At 41.6% G+C, this 20,440-nt stretch overlaps 1 protein-coding gene across 2 annotated transcripts in view; it reads left to right on the forward strand.

Moving 5' to 3' along the window:
* Positions 1-20,440, forward strand: part of ANGPT1 (angiopoietin 1) — a 161,815-nt gene that overhangs the window by 71,713 nt on the left and 69,662 nt on the right. The window lies entirely within an intron of this gene.

Here is a 20,440-nt window from a genome sequence, read left to right on the forward strand (position 1 = left end):
TGGAACGTCCTCCCATCAGATGTCAAGGAAATAAACAACTATCTGACTTTTAGAAGATATCTGAAAGTAGCCCTGTTTAGGGAAGTTTTTAATGTCTGATGTTTTATTCTATTTTTAATCTTTTGTTGGAAGCCGCCCAGCGTGGCTGGGGAAAACCAGCTAGATGGGTGGGGTATACAACAACAACAACAACAACAACAATAATAATAAAATGTGCAGCAGCAGATGCTGGCTGCATTTGCACCATACATTTATGTGAAGGCTCCCAACACTTTTTGGAACTGGAAAAATGTGCGGGCAGCCTCCGAAAATGCAGGAGGCTCCCTGCTTCACAGTTCTTCACAAGATGGAAGGTGACAAAAATGGGGACAGGGTGCGGTGTGGTATGCTGGTCCTCACACTTCCCCCCGTACATGGTTCCATCTCCACCTTTGTAATGCTTGAAAAGGGCTCTTCTTCCTGGCTCTTACTCTGCTATTGTCTCTGGTCCTTTGACTCTCACCTGCCTGATTTCGGGCCTTGACATCCAGCCCATCTGTGACCAAGTCTGTTGCTCTTCTTGTTCTCTTCCGCCTTCAGACAAAGTGGGTTCCAGCTGCAATCTGTCTCGGCTGAGCTAAACCCGGGCCGGACAGTAGCCACATCTACTGCCAATGCAATATATTTGTATCTGCTTTGGAGATTAATGAGGTATGCGCTCAGGGAGGGACAACACAGGTGTCCTAAAGATGAGTACCAAAAATCCTTTTCCAAGTTCTTTTTGGATAGGTTACCTGAATGGATGCAGAGTCTCAAGGTCAGCTAAAATGAGTTCCAGACATGTGCATAAGCAAAACGTTTTTGGAATTGAGATTTGGTCTTTTCCCGAACAGCTGTAGTCTTTTCAGAGAACACAGGTCTAAGCTGAAGTCTCTTGATACCACAGGCAAAGCAGTTTTTCACTGGTGTAAATCCAACTTGAAAAAATAATCTGAAAGGTTAGAATAACTATAGCTCAGGTGCTGAGCTGGCAGATCTTTCTTGCATTTCTAGAGTATTCCAGTTCTTCCTGAGGAAGCCTCTTCAAGGAAAATGCCATAAGCCTCACAAAGATTCTTCAAAGATCCTTCTTCTTTGCTGAGCTTATCCCTCAGTGTGTGGATGGTGAAGGGGAAGGGCTTCTGGGGCTGTGGCAGCAGGCATGGACCTCCTCTCCTCTCCTTACTGTCTTGATCATTTGGGAAGGGCCATAGTTCAGTGGCACAGCATTTGTTTCTCATGCAGAAGTAGAATTCTCAGGGGAGGGAATTTCAAAAGTATGGAGCCACCACTGAAAAGACCCTATCACTGGTACTTGTCAACCTGATTGAACTTACCAGCAGGCTAGAGAGCTTCTCTGAGGCTGATCCTAGGACCTGGGCAGGTTCATACAGATCTAAGCAACGCATTGGATAACCTGGTCTGCAAGACTGTCTCAGTTTTACAGGTTAGCATTAGCATTCTAAACTGAGCCAGAGTAACACATGCAACAGATCCAAAATCGGTATGGTCATAGGACCAAATTGTCTAGCTCTTGCACTAATTGCGGCAGCTGCATTTTGCATAAGCTGAAGTTTCAAGCTGACTAAGAAGTCATGTGTGTTTTTATTTCATTCTTTCTCTATGTGTGTGCAGTTCTAAGGTAGCAAACAACTTACAAGGGATTACTGCAGGCCATGAACAAATATACCGTTTGTCCTCCACCGTGTAACATAATTTGTGTATTTAAGGACATGCTGTAACTGAGCTTTCATCATTTCATCAGAACCCTTTAATGTAACAAAATACTTTTTGTTTTGTTTTGTTTTTAAAAATGGCTTTTCATTAGGAAGGAACAGTCAATGGTTGAAAGAAGCTATTAAGCGCTAGGAACCCTGAGAGTATTTTCATTCGTCAAGAAAGGGTGTAGAAAGAAAAATTCAGGGTTGGTTTAAATTTACTGGAAAAAAAGTAAGGATTCTGAAGGGAAAACATTTATTTCCCATTTGTTTGAGCGACAAGCAAATCTACTAATATATCCCAAAATACAATGTAAGAACTACGCACTATGCAAAAGATCTGAAAGAAAAGCAAGAACTTTAAATATCGGCTACTATATGGGGAGCTCCTCTGGGATATTTCTTGGTAGATTTCAGGCTTTTTGCCACGCAGGCTGCAAAATATGTCCTTGCTTCAGCTGGGCTCGTGCTACTAACATAGAAGTGGCATGATCAGAGTCACTTTAGAAAGATGATATCCCAGCCGCTCCTGTGCTTCATCATTCTCCGGGGTTCTAACATCTCAGAGTTTGTTGCCCTAGGCAGCAGGCACCATCTTGTGCAACACAAGCAGGGCAAGGTAAAAACAAGAACTTTAAATATACCATACTTCCAGGAATCAGGCTCATCCTCAGCACTTGGCATGGTGAGGCAAATGCATGTCAGAAGCATCCCATTCCCTTTATTATATTTATTATTTATTAAATTTGTTAGCCACTTTATCATGTCCAAGGCAGCTCAAAGCGACTTACAATTTGTTTTAAATTAGGGTTACAGAAACAGAGGTGTTCTGCGGGATGAAGATGGGAGGTGGCTGCATTCTCACTCAGTGCTTTGGTTCAGAGCATTTTTACTCCTTCAGACTTGGTTTTTAAAATAAAATAAAAGGGGAAGGTGCCCACCTTCACTTCTGGTGGCCATCACCAGGAAGGCATAGTGAGTCCTAGTGGACACATTGTTCAGACCCCACTTGGAGGATGAGTTCTCCAGCTCAGGGTCAGTGGTTGGAGATTGAGATTCAGCTGAAGAAGTTAGGTGGAGCCTGAAGTTCAGGCGGTGGTGCTTTGCCAAGAACAGCAAGTCAGGTTGTGGCATTTGCCTGTTCGTTTGAAAAATGTCTGTACAGGGGGAGAGAAACCAATAGGAAAGCCAGAGGCAGAGCCTACCTGTATATAAAAGGGCTTAGCCCGAGGTTTGAGTTAGTTGTTGGTGGTTAGTTGGTTGGTTTTAGTGGGTTGGGAAAGGCAGTTGGAAAAGCAGTTGGCAGGCAGTAGGAAATAGAGAGACAGTGCAGTGGGTTCTTGTGTGAGGGGAGGTAGAAGAGATAGAGACAGGATAAAATAAGACTAAGAAGGTAAAGAGTAACAATGTTTGGAATGCAGTTAAAGTTTGTTTGTGTCTGAAATAAACTACACTCTTCTTTGTTAACTTGAGAACCTGACTGACTGAGACTAAGTGATTTACCGGGGAGGACCTGGTTGGTAGCAGCGGATTAGTGGTGTACAGGTCAATAGTCCATGAGACGAACAGGGGCTCCGTATGAATGCCACACAGGTCCTTAGGACTGATGCCAGCCAAACACAGCCAAGCACAGCAGCTGAAACTTCACCCAAACTGGTTAGCAAGTAGTTTGCTCTTCGCTTGAACTCCTCTTGCTGCCATCTTCCTCTTCCCTTCCAAACTACTGCTTCATGTTTGCAACTTTTGCCTGCCCAAATGATTCTACACCAGTCTCTCCCTCCAGCCACGGTCGGCTTCAAGGCAGACCCTGAGCCACAGTCGGATCCTGCAAATAGCTGGCAGTTTCCCATTATGATAAACAACTTGATGATAATAGACACAGGCTACTCTCATTCTTTTTCTCTGCAATTTATTCATGGAAAGATATGACTCTGAGATGCATGATAATGATAGTAAGAAGAAGAAGAAGAGTTTGGATTTGAGATCCCACTTTATCACTACCCGAAGGAGTCTCAAAGCAGCTAACATTCTCCTTTCCCTTCCTCCCCCACAACAAACATTCTGGGAGTTGAGTGGGGCTGAGAGACTTCAGAGAAGTGTGACTGGCCCAAGGTCACCCAGCAGCTGGATGTGGAGGAGCAGGGAATCAAACCCAGTTCACCAGATTACGAGTCTACTGCTCTGAACCACTACACTACACTGGCATAAGAATCATCATCATTATATCATTATATCATTTGGACAGCGCTTTCAGGTGCTCAAGGTTTTTCACCTGCATTATCTAGCTGTAATCCCAACAACACACCTGGACGGCAAAAGCAGCTAATCTTTATGGTACTAGAGCTGCATTGATGGTTGGCCAACCTTTCAAGGGTTGTCCCCCTCAGTCACATACAGAGAGATGTAGAAGCATTGCATACAGACCTTCAGCCAAGGGTGGTTTGGAAGAGGGGCAAGAAGGGCATTGTTTATTTTTAAGAAGGCAACAAGGGAGGTCTTGGCTATCACATAGAAATGTTGGAGGCATTATACGACCTATGGGTTAGCAACCCCTGCTGTAAGGTAAGCTATTCTTATCCTGCCTATTGCATATGGGGCCGAGGCCAAAAGAGTGCTTTGGTGAAGGTCACCCTGTGAGTTCATGGAAGAGGCAGGCTTTAAATTAGTGACTTGCTAATTCATAGCCCAGATTTGCAAGCTCACAAATGCTCCTGACTTGCAAAAATGTATTCGGTGTATGTACTATTTAGAGAAGGAGGAGGATTAGGAAAACATCTGGAAATGAATTAAGTAGAAACATGTAAATCATCTATCAGATAGAGAACTTTTTTCATATGTTATACCAGGCTGGATCCAACCCAGATATTAATCACACACTTTTGCCTGCAAAACCTGAAGTCTTCCTTGGATATTACTGTTTACATGTATATGTTCTGTTTCTTACAATTAGTGAGCACATTTGCTTACTCCCTGCCAAGGCATGAATTCAGCCAATCAGCTTCTTTTTCCTCTTCCGAATTCCAGTTAAACACAAGATCCTTCCAGGAACAAAAAGCTCATGCATTTCAAAATCCAATTTGTATTGAAATTTATCCCAGAGTTTAATAGGACACTTGATTAATGATCAGCTAACTAAGTTTGGAAGTTTGTTCTACGTTGTAAAAATAGATTTGTACCATTAGGTCTCTCCTCCCTTACAGAAAGTTATGTAAGATTTATTTGCCTGTAATTTGAATTTAATCCTGTCCGCCCTTCTATTGGTTGAGTAAAAAAGAAAGGAAGAAAGCAGCTACTCATTTCATAGAAAGCCAGAGGTGGAATGCTCTGATGAGGTCATTCTGTTCATCCTTTGCCAGTTCAGGATTATGCTGTCTAGAGTATTGCCCCACTGCCAACTCAACTGGAGCCAATTATGTACTGTGTATGTGTGTGTGTGTGTGCATATATATATATATATATATATATATATACACACACACACAAATATGCATCTCACTCTTTTTTCTCAATAAAAGCTTTACAGTGCTCCTAAGAATAGAACCGAGTTTAAATAGAAGGGAAATGATATGAAATGCCAATCATATTAACATTTTGTAGTCAGAAAAGCCAGTTTATATTAAATCTTTCTCGCCTTTCTTGTTCTCCAAAACAAGTGCTAAAAGGTGAGGATTAGCAAAAGGCATTACAAAGAATGGCTTTTTATGTTGGCCTTTTGTGCTGGTTCTGCTGGTCCCCGCTACAGTCTGAGCCAACTTCTCCGCCTTTGTCCAATCAAACGTATCCCTGCATTTACCCATACTTGACATTTGCTGTTGATGACTTTGATTCCGAGCTTCATTAGTTATTTGTCTGAAAGCTCTCGCACAAGAATACGGGTTAAAATAATCAACCTCTTTAAAAGTTTCATGTTGGGGGGGGGAGGGCTTCAGCATTTTCCCAGCACTCAAATTACAATGCACCGCTGCTGGAGAAAATGGGATTCGTTCCCCAACTTGGGGGCAGAGATGGGGCTGAGCTTTGGGCTGCTGGCATGTGATTGCATGGTTGTTGTCATGGGGCGCTTCTGATGTGACCGCTGTTGGAGCAGCATTGTGGAGCTGCAGTTGAATTAGACAGACAGCTGTCATTAGATGCTATGTCAGAAGTGCAATCAATGTATAGTGTATTTGTGGTGGGCTTATTAACTTTGTATATGTTGTGGGTGTTTCTGATTGTTCATTGCATGTGCATAGTCTTCCAAAGCAACTACTCTATTCCAAACTTAAAAATGGAAAACGTAATGCTGGAGGTCAACAAAAGAGGTTTAAAGACTATCTCAAGGCAAATCTTAAAAAATGTAGTATAAACACTGACAACTGGGAAACACTGGCCTGCGAGTGCTCCAGTTGGAGAACAGCCTTTATCAAAGGTGTCATGGGCTTTGAAGACACTCAAACTCAGGATGCAAGGGAGAAATATGCTAGGAGGAAGGCACACTTGGCAAATCCACACTGTGATCAACTCACACCTGGAAACCAATGTCCCCACTGTGGAAGAATGTGTGGATCCAGAATTGGCTTCCACAGTCACTTACGGACTCATTGTTAAAACCGTGTTTATGGAAGACAATCTTACTCGGCTACGAGTGATCACAGAAGAAGAAGAAGAAGAAGAAGAAGAAGAAGAAGAAGAAGAAGAAGAAGAAGAAGAAGAAGAAGAATCCACACATTAAGAACCTGCCCAATTCTGCATGTTGATTAAAGCAAATTCCCATATATTTTTTCCCAATCACAAGAGGGATATGGTAGGAAATATCAGTTTCAGATCCAGTACTTTTCCAAGCACAATTCAAAGTGTTGATGCTGACCTTTAATGCCCTAAATGGCCTCAGCCCAGTATACCTGAAGGAGTATCTCCACCCCCATCTTTCAGCCCAGCCACTGAGGTCCAGCGCAGAGGGCCTTCTGGTGGTTCCCTCACTGTGGGAAGTGAGGCTACAGGGAACCAGGCAGAGGGCTTTCTTGGTAGTGACGCCCAGCCCGTGGAACGCCCTCTTCTTCAGATGTCAAGGAAATAAACAACTATCTGACTTTTAGAAGACATCTGAAGGCAGCCCTGATTAGGGAAGTTTTTAATGTCTGATGTTTTTAATATTCTGTTGGGAGCTGCCCAGAGTTGCTGGGGAGACCTGGCCAGATGGGTGGGGTATAAGTAATAAATAATAATAATAATAATAATAATAATAATAATAATAATAATAATAATAATTAATTACCATGCAGGGGTTGCTGCTCATCATGATGTCAGCATAATCATAGAATCATAGAATCATAGAGCTGGAAGAGACCACAAGGGCCATCGAGTCCAACCCCCTGCCAAGCAGGAAACACCATCAGAGCACTTCTGACATACGGTTGTCAAGCCTCTGCTTAAAGACCTCCAAAGAAGGAGACTCCACCACACTCCTTGGCAGCAAATTCCACTGTCGAACAGCTCTTACTGTCAGGAAGTTCTTCCTAATGTTTAGGTGGAGTCTTCTTTCTTGTAGTTTGGATCCATTGCTCCGTGTCCGCTTCTCTGGAGCAGCAGAAAACAACCTTTCTCCCTCCTCTATATGACATCCTTTTATATATTTGAACATGGCAAATATATAGTAGCAATAATTTTTACAGCCCTTGAAATAATTGCTTTTAGTGAAATGTGTTCATGTATGTTAAACAAATCAGACCCAAAGGTATGCTTCATTGCAGCTTTGCCACCTAGCTAGGAAAACGAATATTCTCAAGATTCCACCCTCCACTGACAACGACCCTAGTTCATGATGTGCAAATATTTCACGTGTCCTACACCTCATATAGTACACTCCACCTTTCCTTCCTTCATCTGGGAATTCATGGAACGATGATGGCTCACTTCAACTGAAACAGAAGCACTTACGAATTTCCTTTTCATGCTTAACAAAATGGGTGGTTTGTTCCAAAGGAAACAAAGTAAAAATCCCCCTGCATACGTCTTGCACTAATGTTAACAGCTCGAGTTTTAGAAGAAAATCATCGCGGACAACATGTGAGGAAAGTTTACAGTGAAAGGACAAAACTCGTTGCCAGAAACGTCAAGCAAGGCTTCTGAGGGTGGGTAATAGTGAGGGGGCTGGTCAGCAGTTTGTCAGCCTGGAGAAGAATTATTTCCATCTCTTTTGGGGGCAGGAAATAGCTTGTCGTTGACCTCCCTGTCTCATCCTTATAAAGGGCTGCCTGCTGCTTTCCTACAGATAAATCTTTATATGCCCTAACCTAAACCTGCCCTTAACAAGTTATTCTCATTGGGGAAGATTTTAAAGAAAAACATGGAGAGCAGAGCCCATATGTCAGATCAGATGCCACTAGCAGTGTATTGGGCTTGTGTTCTTGCCGCTGGTTTTGGGCCTGATCTTGCCGCTGCCTTGAACCCAGGCACCCCATCAATGTAAGATGCATCACACATGTTTCCTGACTACCTTTCGATGGTGGCACGACCAAGCTCCACTCAAGTTATGGTGTTGCTCCTTCCTTAGACTTCACGACATGATATAAAGTCTGTGACCTAGTTAGAGCTGCTTCTGAAGGCTCTTCATTCCCTCCTCCAGAATTCGGATGGTCTCTGATTCAGTACCGTATTGCTTTTGTGGGTGCTGTGATGAACGATAGCCCGCATCCTAATGCGTCACCCAGAGACTCAGTGCAATAAAAAGCTAATATTTCTTCTTTGCAGAGCAACACGGCTCGCCGTCATTCTACAAATAAAAGTCTGAACATCACATATCAGTGTTTTAATGTCCTTGAACGTGATTTCAGAGAATGCAGATTTCCCCTTTCCTTTTCGGAAAATAAATAAATAAATTGGCAGCCCTGTTATCTTTCTCTGCTGCGCTGTTTTATGGACTTCTGATTACACTGTAATGTCTTAGCATGATTACAAAGCTGTTCCTCTGGCCAAGGCTTTTACTTGGCAGAATAATATAAGTTTATTAATGTCCACTATCTAACTTGGATTTATTGTAGCACTGAAATGGACCGCAGGAGAGTCCAGGAAAATGGAGCCAAGTTAAAAAAAAAAAAAGAGAGAGAGAGTATTATTATTATTATTTTAACAAGACTCAGATGAAGAGCTAAACAGAAATAACAGCAAGCAGTATTCTGTTTAGCGGTGATGTCAGGCTAGATGCACAAGTGGAACTTGCTCATTGTTCATCCAAATGGCCGTGTCACTCACAGGCAAAGCCTCTCAGTTTTGGCTTGAATCTTTTTCAATAGCCAGCATGCTAAGTGTTTGTTATTGCAGTGACAAACCACTGCCCAAGAAAAACTAAGAGGCACAGGCTACTCATTATGCCCACCCCCTTCACTTTGTTTCATTCTATTTCAAGTGGAACATATGGATCTCACCAAAATGGAGTTCTCTGAGCACAAGGTGGCCTTTGGGGTTGGTGAAGAAGAACAAGAAGACTTTGGATTTGATATCCCGCTTTATCAGTACCCAAAGGAGTCTCAAAGCAGCTAACATTCTCCTTTCCTTTCCTCCCCCACAACAAACACTCTGTGAGGTGAGTGGGGCTGAGAGACTTCAGAGAAGTGTGACTGGCCCTAGGTCACCCAGCAGCTGCATGTGGAGGAGCAGAGACGCGAACCCAGTTCACCAGATTATGAGTCTACCGTTCTTAACCACTACACCACATTGATGAAATCCTTAAGTGCTCCCTTACCCTTTACAGTAGGACTCACTTCAGCTTCTTTTTCTGTAAGCGGTTCTTTATGATGGATTCTCCATGGTGGGATGAAATCCTGTACTTTACTAACCTGATATTAACCCCCTAGCTTCTGATTAGACATGCACAGAATTGCCCTGGTTCCAGTTTATGGTATGAATGTGCATGAATCCACCACCTTGCTGAAACAAAGCAGGTCTGGATTTGGTCAGTACCCAGATGAGTGACTGTCCAAGAACCACATTTATACTGCCTTAAGTTCCACACATGGAAGAATGACCGAATATAAATGTAAAGGGGGAAGGGATTAAATCTGGTAAGGTTTTACTGGCACAATAAACATATTAACAGTTTGTGATGTGTAATTCCACACACAAAACCTTGTGTAACATCCAAGCCTTTTTTTCTTTTGCTCAGTGGAATACAGCCACACCCAACACTTCTAAGAAATGACTACACTTGGTATTATCAATATTCAGGGCATTCAGCTTTATAGTTTGATGTCTCAGTAAAACCAAATGCAGATTTCCCTAAATTCTAAACAAGTCGAACCCAGAGTCGGGCACTAAGCCCACTGTTGAAAATACTCAGCGGCCATTTTGTTTTTCATGTGCGATTCAGAATACTGGTGCATCCTGGGTAAATGGAGGCTGCACACTTACGTTGAAATTTTTTGTTCTCAATACTTGGAGAGTTTTATATGTGGAGAGTTATGCAGGCAATCTCATTAAAAGTAAAGTTAGGGCTAAGGCCATGTGGAGTTTAATAGATGGGTGCAGAATTATGGGAGTGGAAAGGAAGACATGTACTGTAGTTTCCATTAGCATTTTGCTGTTTTTATGGTGCTGTGGGAAACTGAAAATCGCTCCTTTATTGCCACGGTCATTTCTGGAATTGTTCAGTTTATGTGCTCCTACAATTATAAAGCAAGTCCAACAGAGATGTATTGATACAATTCTTGGGGAGGAACTAAAGTAAACATTGCCATCTATATGGAATATTCATCACTAAACCACTTGTGCTACACATTAGTGCTATAAAAACTGAAGACCATAAATATACCAAACTTTACAGGACACCAATGAATATGGTTGTCTAACCATATTAAGCGAAGCTGTAATCAAAAGTAGATATTACATGTAAATCCAAGAACAGAAGTGCCATGCATGGGAGAAATAATCCTCTGTCTAATTTTTAATTGCCAGTGACTAATCAAGTTTTCTGGTATGTATACCATCCTCTGTTTATTTCAATGAACAGAGATGAACCATATAGATTAGATTTTTGGCTTCCTTCATGATAGTGAACGGCAAAGTTAATTGCACATTGTTAAAAAATATTTTTTATTAATTTTGAATATACAAACAAACCTACAATAAATTACAGGTTCATCCTTTCCCCCTCCCTACCTGCATAACAACCCCAATTAAATCCACTTGGCATTAGTGTATTGTAGATGTGTCATTCTTTTGATATGAATTCCTCTTGATTTAATCTTGATGTATTTAAATCAAGAGTGAGATTATCTCTCACGCTTATTATGAGTTACACCTTTTTGGGAGAAGTGCTGTAGTGAAGTACAGTATAATTTATTGTAGTTAATTTTAAGAGTATTTCACCACAGATGTTTGTTTGCCCCTGAAGATAATAGAGGGTCATACCTCCATGAAACATTATGATCATTGGATATGGAAATTCTAAACTTTATTATCTGGGATTTCAGGAGAGCTGAACAACAACAGTGGATATAGTCTGGGTTTCACTGCTTTCATTGCTTTCAAGTGCACCCTTGAAATTTCAACTTTTTGTCGTCCATGTCTTGGAGATGTGCAAAAGGGCCCAAGAGACTGATTTTCCACACTTCTCTCTCTAAGTTATAATTAACAACCAGGACATGGATGAATAGCAGAGAAACACATTAGATAACTATGCAGTCTGCTCAGCTATTTAACAAAAGTTTCTCCTTCAACAAACCTGAAGGGGTAGGGAAGTTTAAAAGATCTTGCAGAGCTGCTGCCTTTTCCCAATTTGAGAGAAAGGTGGTATATAAATAGATTAAATTATTGTTGTTATTGTTATTATCCAAAGGGGATCTCCTGGGTCAGCAAACCCAACGCACTGAACATTTCTGATTTCAACCTGCACTTTGGGAGTCCCTGCCTATTGAGATCAAGCAGACACCTTCACTGTACTATTTTTGGTGCCTGCTAAAAACATTCCTGTCTAGAAGAGTCTACCAAGATGCTTAGAAAGTTGAGGTGATTTTAATCGGTTTTAGTATTCTAATTTTTGTATGTTTTTTTGTTGTGATTTTTTTTGTCGCTTTTATTGTTTTATCTTTTTTTTGCTTTTTGAGCGGTTTTTTAATAATCAAGTGGTGTATACATTTTATGAAATGATAAAGAAATACTATAAATAAAGAAGATGAATCAGCTTGTTAATTTCTAATTTAGCGCAAGAAGGAAAATAAGTGCATTTTGATCGTGGCCATGAAAGCACAGCGAAGGTGGTTTTTCACTGGCAAACCCAATATTTTCCTACTCAAATTGTGCATATATTTTGATTTTTCAGCAGGCATTGTTGCCCTAAGGTGATCCTTATCAAGCACAAGTGTATTTGAACCCCTGCAAGCCAATTGGATTGGAAGCAGCGCATTTAAACATCACGTACTCCAAATACAGCTGTGTTTACTTCAGTGATTGCACATTCAAATAAACACCAACTGTTTATTTGTATGTGTGATCCGGTATACATCTCAGATAAATGCTCTCAATATGTTTATTGAAATATCATGTTGAGAGACAGAAACTGAACATGTGTGGTCAGCCACAGTTCTGTATAGGCTTTCTCCGCCCTTTGATAAATCAGCTGCTAACTCTGAATTATCCCTAGTGAATGGATGTGATTTTCTTGTTTTTTAACAGATTATGCCGGCAATTCAGCCTTGACAGATGTAAGTGGCTTCAGCATGGAGCAATATGTTGAGAAACATAGGGGCAAATCTCTTCTTTGTGGTCTTGTTCACACATTGTAAGAAGCCCAACCTATAGCTGACCAAGGACTGCAACTGAATGTGTAGATAGTTAGAGAGGAATTCATAGCCACTGTCTCCCCCCTGGTCCTTCTTAGTGCCATACCCCACTGATATAAGCCAAGGTTTGGCTTAGCATGTTGTCTGAACCAGACCCTTGAGTGAAGCTCTCTCATCACTAACTGCGAGCTGCAGCCAAGAAGAAGCCTTGGGTGATATACAGCAGTAAAAGAATAAAAGAATATAAGAAGTAAAAATTAATTTCAAAAAGTTTTCAAAAAAGAAGTCAGATACTTCCCCAGTAGTCAACTCATCCATCTGGGAAAGGCTGTAAAAATAATATTTTTAGTGTTTAGCACCCTCTGAAAGTGTACCATGCCAAAGCCTGTCTAACTTCAATACATGAATTGCCTTTATGCAAATGCTATGTATTCTGCAACCGTACATATTTTTTGTTTGTTTAAAAAAATTCTATACTCCTTAACCACTATTGTCTCTAAGCAGTATATAAGAAATGCATTGAGAATAGGTAAAAATTGGCCAACATTTTAAAAAGCAGGCTTCAGTTAAAGTGCCCACGGGGGGGGGGGGGGAGGCGACTCTTCAGAAGCGGAGGTATCCCATCTGACCTCAGCTGGAAGGGAGTTCCACCAAACTGAATGAATGGCTCTTGGTGGGTACAAACCATGCACCTGAGCTGTGGAAACATCTAACAGCAACTTTCCCAAAGGCTGCAGTCATTGGGCAGGGATATAAGGGATTAGGTGGTCCTTGAGACTGGGGCTTCTTGGTAATGGCCCCATATATGTGGAACTCTCCCTTGAGGGATATATCTTTGACCTTGTTCCTTAGCAACCTTTGAACAGCTCCAGGAAATCATTTTGTTCCCCTCTGCCTTTTAGTTAAAAGTGCAGTGGCCAATATTTTATTCTTTATACCAATGCGGTCTCAGTTTTAAATAGTTTTGAGTTGCATTACTGCATTTGCTTGTGTTGGACTATGGAGTCCTTTCACACTGCCTTTAGTCTTGCTGTCTTAATTAATTTGATTTTATCTGTGTTTCGTGTTCTAACATGGAAGGCTTCGGTCCTGAACCACAGCAAATAAATGCTGATAATAAATTATCAGCCTACCTGGTGCACCAATCAGTTTGTGAATTACACTTCACACATGCTCATAGTTCCTTTCCCAATGTTGTTCATGATTTCTTTTTAGTATGGATGCATGTACCAGCTGCCATGTGTGCTGTTGAGCTATGGGGCAATTTATCGCCTTTCATCAACCTCCAAAACACACTGTATACTTAAAAGGGTTTTAACGGGTTTCAGCTTGAAAACCATTTCTTGTCATGCTAAGCTTCACCCTCTTACTGAGGCCAATTAATAGAATTCTGAAGCCTATTTGTGATCTCAGAATCATCTGGGCACCCATTGTACTTCTTCTGGTCAAATGTAAAAGTGTAAACTACACTAATAGTCAATCAAAGTAAGAGAGAATGGCTCTTATGTTATTTATAGGCATATGCCGGAAGCCACTAACCTTAACATGCACTCATGTTCAGCATTTCTGTTTGCATTTTAATCATTAGCGTTTGGGTGGCTTCTATAAAGATCATTTGGTAAACACCGAAAGCAAAAAAATAAAATAAATAAAATAAAATCAGTTACTCCTAATACGCAATCTCCTGGAATGTTTAATAAACAATAATATTTAACTCTGTGGCAGTTTTATTTCGGAGAACGTTGGAGCTTTATTACATCGCTGCTGAGTATTACCACATTGTTGAAAACACAGATTCAGTGTAATGAGTGTTTACAGAAAGCAGATGCCGCAGAATTTAATAGCATGAGCACCCATACTATTATGCAGGCAGGCTGCGAGCTAACATAAAGCATAAAAAGAGCTGGCTTAGACAGAGGCTCCAAAGCAAAAAAGAAAGGAAAGCCATAAAGCAAATAAAGAAATGCATAAGAAAGCCTTTTCTGTAGAATCAACAGCCAACTATGGTTTAGTATTATATACAAATGAGGCCATACAATCTATGTTGTCAATCTCATGTCACAGGAAACCATAGTTAATGGTTTACAGTGTTACCTGTAATTCGTTCTGGAGGTCCGTTCTTAACCTGAAACTGTTCTTAACCTGAGGTACCACTTTAGCTAATGGGGCCTCCCGCTGCTGCCACACGATTTCTGTTCTCATTCTGAGGTAAAGCTTATGGGTTAGCAGAGTCTGTAACCTGAAGCGTCTGTAACCTGAAGCGTATGTAACCCAAGGTACCACTGTACTGTGATTGTGCTTCTTTGGTCTGTTTTGCTCCTCCCAACTAGCTCACAGAGGAAACAGACCACAAGTCCTGTCTTGGAATTGCATCCAAACCAGAGACTGTAGTTTGTTTCTCTTCCAAAGAAGGTTTTGCTGTTTAAACCATGATACCCGAGACTTAACCTAGTGAGCTACTATCGGTAATGTTTTCTAGGGTTGCCATAGTTCAAAAAGTAAAATTCCTGACACCCGCAAAGTTGCTTTTTTAAAGAAACCCACAAAAATGGTTGACACCCCCCCAATAGTGATTTTAAGCTTTTGGAGCTGTTTCTGCTGCTTTTTCCATCACATTGCTATACATCCGGGTTTTCCCTGACATTTTGTGGGCAAAGTTCACCCCGACCCCCTTTTTACACCCCAAAACCAGGACATGTCAGGAAGTTTCCTGATGTATGGCAAGTCTATGCTTCCTCTTGGTTTTTCTCTAGGTTCATTAGTGCAGAGGGGAACAGGTTGTTCCACTAGAAATGGGTGAGCTGTGCTTCAACTTACCTCGGATTGACTGGGAAATGCTCAGAAGACCTTTCAGATACAACAATGCAAAAGATCTAGGATATTTATTGAAGTCAATATGATGGGTTTTATACACACACACACCACTCCCTCTCTCTTTGGATGTCTTTGTGTTTTTAATGTTTTGTTAGGAGTTGCCCAGAGTGGCCAGGGCAACCCAGTCAGATGGGCGACATATAAATAATTAAAGGTATTATTATTATTATTATTATTATTATTATTATTATTATTACATGAGGAAGCATCTTGTTCTCACAGTGACTAAGCAGATGTATTTAGGAAGCTCAAAAGCCAGACCTGAATGCAACACCACACTCCCTGTTTGTGATTCCCTTTTTATGAATCCTAGTGTAGCCTTATTGGAGCATTTGTAAGAAGGGGCCCTTAGAATGCCAGGTAGCATGTTTGCACTGGTATTATTCAGTAACTCAGCATTATTGCAAGCAAAGCCTGTGATATTTCTGAGCTTCTATTCTAATGCTTCCATTGGTTTTCTCCCTTTTCTGAGCTGAAAAATCATCTCTCAATCACCTATATTTGTTCTGGAGGGACAGCTCCATTTTCTCCCTCATATGCAAACATTCTCTGCCTCCCACCAACACCCCCCCCAAAAAAACCCCACCACCACTTGTAGTTCTACATAGACAATCAAATTTGTTACAAATCTTTCTTGACCTCAGCCAGTGCAATTCATCAGCCTTTGCCAGTCTGGTATCTGCAGAAGTACATAGATAAAAGATGAAAGGGCGCTTTTGTATTAATCCCATGCTGTACATTTCCCTTCTTACTTTTTCCCTCAGTCCCTAAATCAAGGCACACATCTGGCCCGTATTGGGTGCTGCTTACTGTTCAGAATGAAACATGCTCACTTCCCCTGTAGCATTAATAGAAAAGGAACGGCAGTAGAACACGAGGGTGTTACCCGACTAAAATGGGCAAGGCAACTTCAGAGGGCTGGTTCAGATGTAAGACTAAAACTTTGCTTAGTAGGGAAATGAGCCTTTAAAAAATGCCTTGGGAGTCTCATAACAATGTGGTGTAAGTATAAAAGTAATTTAAATCACATATGAAAAGTTTCAGGTTGTATAAAGGAAAGTTCATACACCTCTGAGCCTCCTTCTGGGTGTGACCAGCACATGGGGCAACATTGTCCAGCAGTGCAGAGCCCAGAAAAGGAATGGGGGAGGCAGAATTGCATCTGCCCTCACAAGATCTCATGGGGTGGTATTCATCCCATGGGAACTCAGGTGAGAAAGGAAGGGCGGAAGCCATTAAAAGGGTCTCCGGTACTTTCCTCTCAACCTCAACTGGCCTCTTTGGAGGCTTGTTTGTTTGTTTGTTTCCCTTTTCCCTCATTATGTTAAGCATTGGAGAGAATTTTTGTTACAAGTGTGGGTGGAAATGGAATTGGGTAGGATCGGCATAGTAGCAGCAGCAGTAGTAGTAATAATAATAATAATAATTTATTTATATCCCCCATCTGGCTGGGTTTCCCAGCCACTCTGGGTAGCTCCCAACAAAATATTAAAAATACAATAAAGCATCAAACATTAGAAACTTCCCTAAACAGGGGTGCCTTCAGATGTCTTCTAAAAGTGAGATACAGTGGTACCTCGGGTTACAAACACTTTGGGTTACGCGTTTTCAGGTTACAGACCGCGGTAAACCCGGACGTACCAGAAAGGCTTACTTCTGGGTTTTGATGCTCATGTATGTGCAGAAGTGCTAAACCGCGCTTTGCGCATGCTCAGAAGCATGCTCAGAATCACGCCACGTGCTTGTGCAGATGCGGCGCTGCAGGTAACGAACGCTGTGGGTTGTTGACATGCCTCCACCACCAATTACGTCCGCAACCCGAGGTTCCACTGTAGTTATTTCTTTGACATCTGATGGGAGGGTTTTTCACAGGATGGGCGCCATTTCCGAGAAGGCCCTTTGCCTGGTTCCGAGTAAATGGGTCTGAGGGGAGGATTCACTAAGACACGCCCAGCATGAGTTAGGATCTCTGCCTAACAGGAATCTCTCCCCACTTGCCTAGTGAGACCCTGGATGCCAGGCATTCATCAAACCAGAGTTCAATGCTGGAGAACTCCCATGGAGGGCCTTTCTAAGCTCAATGCATTGCCATTCCATCAGCAAAGGCAGAGTGGAATGAGGAACTCATCCTTGTCCTACAGCCATGCCAACCCAGCTTACTGACCATAGTCAGTGAAAATCTCATCTGGTTTTCACCGAACTTCAGTGTCTTGTCTCATTTTTTTTCACTGTTCTCACGGGCCACAGAATGTGCCTGCTTACGCAATACATAACTGGCATTGTCTTTGCAGTGTGTTGCATCAAAGAATCTCAGATGTTATTGAATTCTTCTTCTCACTCTCCCCCCCCCCCAAAAAAATGACCCCAGCTTCAATGTATTTAAGTGACCATTATTCAAGACAGTAACACAGGGAGCACAGGGTCACATTCCTGGAATTGGTTTTAAAAGGCTGTGAACTCCAAAGAAATATTATCAAAATAGCAATAGCGAAAACACCTCCTACATCTGCAAACACTCCAGAGATCCTGGCATCTGGTCAACAATGCCTATCTGTTCTTCACTGGAGAAGACATTCAGGTCTCCTGCCACTTTATGCCTAAATCCATCCTCTGCATCCCTAGCTGAAACACTCAAAATCTGACATGGGAACGAATATCCTGCACATGTTCAGGCAGGGACAAAGAAAGAACAGCTTAGCCAAGACTCAAAGACTCTGAACCCACTTGCAATGCTTTACTCTGAATTACATTGACTTAGAAAGTTGTTGATAGTCAGTAAACCCAAGCTAGACTTTCATATCTTACCCAGTGAGTATCATCTGCAAAGTCCAATGCATACTGAGCCCCTTTCTGTAACTGCTGTGAAGGGAGACTCCAGAAGAGGCAATCTGAATTGCTCTGTCTGCAGACAAGATGGTGGTGTCTCTATTTGCCGCCCTTTCTCAGGGCTCTCTCACAGGGTAGTGAGATAATATCACCAGAGGAGTGAGAGGTCCATCAAACTGATTCACAGACATGTGTATGAAGTTGTCTTTGCCTTCCTCTTTCCCCTTACATTCGTAGATCTCTGGGAGATGGGAGTTTTACATTTACCCATCAATTCCATTGATTCAAAAACCCTATAATCTGATGCGTATGATGGGCACTAGATTTTATGCAGAAGTCTCAGCTATAACTATGACTGTGAATATACTATTTAATGTAGCCTACAAAAATAAATTAAGCATATTTCAGAAATGGAGCTGAATAGTCATACCATGATGCTAATGTTTTTGTTGCTGTTATTTCTGTTATTTAATACATTTATAGTCCACTTTTCAAATAAATAAAAAAACTCTTCACAAAGCAGTATGTAAGTACGCAGTTAGCTAATGATCAAATTATATAGATGTACATGAAAAATTAATCACATGACTTAGTCATATGTACATTTGACTTTGTAAGCTGTGCACTCCTCATTTACTGTCCCAATAATAAAATACAGATTTCCCCCCCTCATGGCCATCTGTAAAAAACAAGATGAATATATTTATTATAGCATAACCTCTTGTGGACTATAGTCCACTTCAGTTGATGCGGGTACTGGATTATAGTCCGCAAGAGAAGCTTATTCATCATAAATTTGTCAGTCTTTAAGGTGCCACAAGATTTTCTTTACAAGACTTTCTTGTTTTTGTTTCCAGAGACTAACAAGGATATTTCTCTGGAAATTATTACAATGGAGTTCTGTGTTACAATTATTCTGTGAGAGGTTATCACACTCTAAAAATGTCATCAACCCAGTACTATTTTGGAGGAAATTAATTCACACACTCCCTCTGAATGTCACAAGCCAATTCTTGTGGTTTTGCTCTATTTCTTGATTATGAGCTTCTCAGAACTGCAATTTTGCTACTAGATGTGTAAATCTAGCCTTCCCATTGTAACATATTATAATGTGTTTTCCATCCACAACTTTGGACACTATTGGTACTCCCCAAGGCAACATTAGAGGCCAAAGGGAAGGTAAGAGTTCATTTGGCCCCAACTGACTTTATTATATGGCTCATCACATAGTTTGTTGAATCAGCTGTTGTGTAAAAGTGCGTTGGGTGATTGATTTTTACAAGGGAAGCTGCAATGAACTTTTGTTTCCGGAATGGTAGGATTGATTCCTAAACATACTGCATATGAAAGGGCTACATCTCACTGCAGAAGAACCACTACTCACCTTGTCTTATGAGAAAATGGTATGCCTGAGGCTGCTGGCTATGAATCCAGGGAAGCTAAATGTTGGAAAATTCAGGACAGTGTAGTTCTCCACACTAGATTCCAGTGAATGTAATGATGGCCACCACTTAGATGGCTATAAAAGAATATTAGACATATTGGTGGTGGATAAGGCCATCAATCACGGCTGGCCATGATGCCTGTTCTACCTCCACTGCAGGAGGCAATATGTTTCTGAATACCTATTGAAGTGAATCACAAGCAGGGACAGTGCTATTGTAGGCATCTGATATGATACCAGAAAGTTGGACTAGAATCTGGGCCTTTGGCTTGATGGCAGGACTCATCTCCTGTCAGGCTTCAGGGAATCAGATCCCTCCCCCAGTGGCAGCAAACAAACAGATAAAAAAAGTTTAGTTCTTACCAATTAGTTTATTCAATAACCACAGTGAGAGATAAAGTTGAGCCAGTGTGGTGTAGTGGTTAAGAGCGGTAGTCACGTAATCTGGGGAACCGGGTTCGCGTCTCCGCTCCTCCACATGCAGCTGCTGGGTGACCTTGGGCCAGTCACACTTCCTTGAAGTCTCTCAGCCCCACTCACCTCACAGAGTGTTTGTTGTGGGGGAGGAAGGGAAAGGAGATTGTTAGCCGCTTTGAGACTCCTGAAGGGGAGTGAAAGGCGGGATATCAAATCCAAACTCTTCTTCTCTTCATAAAGGAATGTAGTCTCTCTCTAGAAATGGCGTTGCTCCAAGTAAAGCCGCCACCCGCCTTTGTCTCCCCCTTTGTCCCCCCTTATCCTACATCATCCCTGTCCTGGCTGAGCTGGGCTTTCTGTCTCTGAGCTTTCTGTTCAGCTACTCTCAC

Source organism: Podarcis tiliguerta, assembly GCF_965153285.1.
Source record: "Podarcis tiliguerta genome assembly, chromosome: 7".
In the NCBI taxonomy this organism is placed as follows: domain Eukaryota; kingdom Metazoa; phylum Chordata; class Lepidosauria; order Squamata; family Lacertidae; genus Podarcis; species Podarcis tiliguerta.